Raw genomic sequence first — 5,365 nt, forward strand, 5'->3', positions numbered from 1 at the left:
TTGGGGACTCTGGTGAGGAGCCACCACCCCAGCGCTGACCGGGTTCCTCCCGCTCTTCCCTGCCAGGCTGCCCTCGACAACCTCTGGGCGGGGAGACCAAGAGATCCTGCAGTTCGCCCCCACCCCCATGCAGCTCACAGTACTTGAAAGGTGTATTTTTCACAAACAGTTATAGAAAGAGTTCCCTGTGGGGTGGCGGCAGGAAAAAAAGCTAAAATTGTGGCCGGTGCGGGAATCGAACCCGCGACCTTGGCGTTATCAGCACCACGCTCTTACCAACTGAGCTAACCGACCTCCTGACGCCATAGTGCGGCTGGAGCTTATAAAAGGGCTCCACGTTCGCGACCATCCACAAGCGATTCCTTGCCAAGCCCGCGCGCCTCTGGCTGCCTCCCGCTTTCCCGGAGCTGCGGGGACTCTGGTGAGGACCCAACGGCCCAGCGCTGGCCTGGTCCCTCCTGCTCTTCCCTGCCAGGTTGCCCTTGACAACCTCTGGGCCAAGTCCAAGAGATTCCACAAGTCGCTCCTGTCCGCATGGGGCTTACAGAACCTGAAAGGCGCACTTTGAAAAAAAGTTGCATAAACATTTCATGGGGAAGAAACAAGAAACAAACAAACAAAAACCTGGGAATAGGGCCGATGCGTGGATCAAGTCCGCCACCATGGCATTATCAGCACCACGCGCCCACCAACTGAGCTAACCGACCACCTGACCACCTACTGCTGCCCGAGGGTCTAAAAGGGCTGCATGTTCGTGCCGGCCTGCGACTGACTCCTTACAGACCCTGCGCCACTGGCTGCCTCCCGCGAGGCCCCAACTGCGACTTTTGACCTCCTGTCATCCCCATTGGGTGGATGCAGAAACTGACACCTAGGAGACTTCAAGGAGAAGGGAGGCGGCTTCCTACAGGGAACCGCAGGCTTTCACAGGGAAAATGCAAATTGCACATGGGAGGTTTGGCTCTGCAGTGAGGTTTTCAAACATTCCAATTCAATGCCGTTTTCAACTCTGAAAATCCTGCGGCCTGGCAACTTCATGTATCAAGAGCCTTTTAGCATGGTTAAATCAAGCTCAGAAAACACAGAAAACCAAAGGCCAAAAGAACCACCGAATTCCCTATCGCCCAAAAAATAATGGCTGCAGGGGTCTTGACTTCCTTCTTGTCGATTGTTTTTTCTTTCACTGTCCACGTGTATTTCAATATATATACATGGAATCCTTGGGCCGGAAGTGGTGGTTCATGCCTGTAATCCCAGCACTCCCAGATAAATTAATAAAAGGAACCCAAAGCCTTGCTTGAAACAGTGTATTTTGTCTTTCTTTTTGCATTTAATATTCTATCATTAAGCATATGCCTAAATAATTGCAAATGTCATTTTAAATGATTCCTCAGTGTTTTCAGTGGACAAACTATAGCTATCTCTGCTTTTTTCTTTTACTTATTTATTTTTAAGTGTTGGAAAACTATTCATTTGCTGTCGCTTGTTAAGTGAGCACATAAATAAATCACATGGTACATGGTAGAAGAGTTGAAACAGACTCTGGGTTGACAACGATAGCATCTGTATGCAAAAATGAGAGACAGAGAGAGAGAGAGGAGAAAGAGACAGAGACAGAGACAGACAGAGATAGAAAATGCTGAGAAGCAGCAATGAAGAGAAGAAAATGCTGGGCCGTGGCACTTGCTGTGCACCTTAGACCTGAAAAGCTCCGTTGGTTCCTTTGAATTCATTCAGGTCTCAGGTGCGGTGTCTGGCCTGAGGGACCACCGACTCTAAAGTGGCCCCGTCACACCCAGAACCTACCTGATGTACGTTCTTTGAGTGTGTTGAAGGCTGCACCTCCTGCATTTAGGTGGGAGTGCCGGGAACCCCGTCTCTGAGCACTCCACAAAGGCAGAACGAGTGGTCAAAGGCATGTAAGAAGAGCTAGGCAACACAGACCGGCCCCGGGCAGGGCTGTGGAGGCAGAGAGGACAGGACGGCGTCCCTGGTAGAGGGCCCAGCATGAGCATCGGCTCATCAAGTGAGGCTCCTGCGGTGAAAACGCCAGGGCGGTGGCAGGTGGGGGCTGAACGCCGTCCCTAAGGAGCTCAGCTTCGGGAAACCCTGAATCGTGACCGGGTCTGGATACTGGCCTCCCCAGCTAAGCAGCTCACCCCGCCGTGTGGCCTCAGCCCCCTCCGGGCCTCAGTTTCCCCATGTCCCTCCTGGAGCCTTTGCTGGGGCGGCAGCAGGCGCGGCATGGGGGCTCGGCGCCAGTGTCCCGTTGGAGGTTAGCCTGCTGGGCCGAGATGTCAGCAGCTGCGCCTTTGTCACCTGCTTCGGGACCCGCCGCAGCTGCTCAGGGCCCAGCGGGGCCACATGTGCGAAGCTGCCCGGGCCCGGAGAAGGCTGGCCGCCGCATCCGCCATGGCGAAAGAGGCGGGGACTCGAACCTGCGTCACTGGGCGACGACGCCTCCAACGTACCTCACCTGGGAAAGCGGCGGGCTAGCAGTGCCCGCAGGCCAAGACACCTTGGAAGGCAACCATGCCCTGCCAGGAAGGTCCGGGAGCCAGCCCTGCCGCTGCTGACAGCCACCACGGCGCCTAGAGTTGATCAGCATAGCGGACCCACCTCATTTTCTCATTGCCTGTCACGGATGTGTTTAACACACTCAGATGTCACCTCTGGAAGCTGTCCCGGATCTCCCAGGCGGAGGTCTTTGAGGTCCCAAAGTCCCTGGCCCTAAAGTTATCACATCATCCACGTGCTCTGATGTCATCGTGCATCCCAATCAGCGGAGGATCCTATTTGGATATGTGGAGTCCTGAGAGCGGTTGCAAAGTTTGAATTTTTAAGAAGAGTGCTTCCCAACTCCCCACATTATTCCCATGTCACCCTACTGTCTCTCTCCTCACCCACCCAGACTGCGTGTACCTTGAAGAGAGACATGATATGTTACTCATTCGGTGCCCAGCAGGGGCCCTGCCCAGAATGCATGCTCAAGGCATGAAAGATGGACGGATGCATAGAAACCAATAAATGAATGAGTGAACGAATGAATGAACCTACCCTCTCCACATGTCCGTCCTAACCATCCAGCTCCACTGCCCCATCTTCCTCAGCCTGATCGCCTATCTTACAGGGTGGAGGCTCTGGGCACCCTCCCCATCGAGTCTTGTAGCTGCAGGTGTGTACACATGTCCCAGTTCCTCTCCCCAGGAAGGGTAGGAGGTCCAATGGTCAACAAACACCTATTAAGCACCTGGTGGGTGAGTTGCCATTCCTGCCCTGTGGGGTACACAGGTCTAGGTGGCGAAACTGGCATTTGAAGCACAGTATGATGAGTACCATGAAGCCAGGAAAGGCTGGGGGGCCAGGCTGGTGTTAGAGAAAGTTGTAGAACATCATCATCGTCGTCGTCATCAATATATTCAATTCACGATGCTCCCTGCTATTTTTTAATCGTGAATTTCCTATTATGGGTATCTTACAGCATTTTTTTTTTTTTTTTGGAGACAGGGTCTCACTGTGTTGCCCAGGCTGGAGTGCAGTGGTGCAATCTTAGCTCACTACAACCTTGATCCTCCAGGCTCAAGTGATCCTCCCACCTCAGCCCCTGGAGTAGCTCAGACTACATGCATGTGCTCCATGCCCAGATAATTTTGTATTTTTTTTAGTAGAGAGAGGATCTCACCATGTTGCCCGGGCTGGTCTCCAAGTCCTGAGCTCAGATGATCTGTTTGCCTCGGCCTCCCAAAGTGCTGGCATTACAGGCGTGAACCACTGCCCCTGGCCCGAGTCAATCTTTCCTAGTTGCTTCCCAAGAAGGGATTTATGACAACTGAGTTCTTTTGAGATCTTTTGGGAAGCTCTGCTTTTCAGCAGGTAAGAAATTTCAGGAATTCAAATGCCTTCTGCTCAAAATAATTTTCATGCCACCGTGGCACATTCTAAACCCCTTCAAGTTCAGGAAACTTGAGGGCAGCAACCTCCACCGACTCCTCCGCGCTCTGTCCCTTCATCTAACCTGGCACAACTATTACAAGATGTGACATCCAACTTGTGTACAGGCTTCTATTTTAATTGTCAGCCCAGCCAGGCTCTCCTAACTTTGCTTATAATAACAGCAGCGCCATCAGCTGGCAGTTGTTGAGAACTTTTACCACACCCTGGCACTTACCAAGGTTTTAAGCCAGTAGTCTGTAGATTTTGAGCAGCTACTGATTTAGGTCAGAGCTGGTAGATGTTTCCACTGGAGAATTTTCAAAAACAGGTGGAGCCCCTGCTGGATCCTGACAGAAAATGGCTCTGACCCCACACAACTGGCTTTGTTCAACTGAGCACACCTGAACATCCTGGAAACTTGAACCACCAGTGGAAAATTCATCCACTTGCTCTGGCTACAAAATGCAGAACCAACAGGAAAAAATGTGAAGCCTAAGATGTCTCTGAAAAGAAACGACGGGGGAAAAAAAAAGAGCAAGAGAAGGTTTCCAGAGGCTTCCACAACCAGAACACCTCTCTAAAAACATGGCAGTCATCTACTGGCTGGTTACCTTCTCCACGTGGCTTGGGATTTGTGTCTCACCGTTTTGCTCCTCGCCTAGAACGGTGCTGGGCATGCAGCAGCCTTAGAAACCATCTGTGGAACGCATTCATTCCAGACCTGGATTTACATCCCTAAGACTTCCCCGCAAGGCGACCAAGGGAACACGAGGCAGTGACATTTGGGAGCACCTGTCTTCACTGGGCGATTCATCCAGGGGAGCCACAGCCTCAGGAACCGCGGGGATGGCAGGGGGTGGGGCCTGAGGGCCAGAGATATGGATGGCTTTGGATGTCCTGAGTGCCCTGCAGGTGGCGGATGGTGCAGGGACTCGGGTGGGGGGCCACCGCCCCAGTGCATGCCCGGTACCTCCCGCTCTCCCCAGCAGGCTGCCCTCGACAACCTCTGGGCGGGGAGTCCAAGAGATCCCGCAATTCGCTCCTACCCGGACGCTGCTCACAGTACCTGAAAGGGCATTTTTCAGAAACGGTTGTATAAAGAGTTCCTTGTGGGGTGGCGGTGGAAAAAAAGGCTACGATAAGACTATGACCGGTGCGGGAATCGAGCCCACGACCTTGCCGATCGATATCAGCACCACGCTCTAACCAACTGAGCGAACCGGCCTCCTGACGCCACAGTGCGGCTCGAGCGTATAAAAGGGCTCCACGCCACGTTCGCGCCTGTCCACGAGCGATTCCTTGTGAAGCCTGCGCGCAGCTGGCTGCCTCCCACTTTCCCCGAGTTGGGGACTCTGGTGAGGAGCCACCACCCCAGCGCTGACCGGGTTCCTCCCGCTCTTCCCTGCCAGGCTGCCCTCGACAACCTCTGGGC

General features: G+C 53.3%; 1 non-coding gene across 1 annotated transcript; it reads right to left on the reverse strand.

The window, feature by feature from the left end:
- Positions 1-220: 220 nt before the first annotated feature.
- Positions 221-294, reverse strand: TRNAI-GAU. The gene has a single exon. It is a non-coding gene; the product is annotated as a tRNA-Ile (tRNA).
- Positions 295-5,365: the final 5,071 nt, after the last annotated feature.

Source organism: Piliocolobus tephrosceles, unplaced genomic scaffold (genome assembly GCF_002776525.5).
Source record: "Piliocolobus tephrosceles isolate RC106 unplaced genomic scaffold, ASM277652v3 unscaffolded_27408, whole genome shotgun sequence".
Lineage (NCBI taxonomy): Eukaryota > Metazoa > Chordata > Mammalia > Primates > Cercopithecidae > Piliocolobus > Piliocolobus tephrosceles.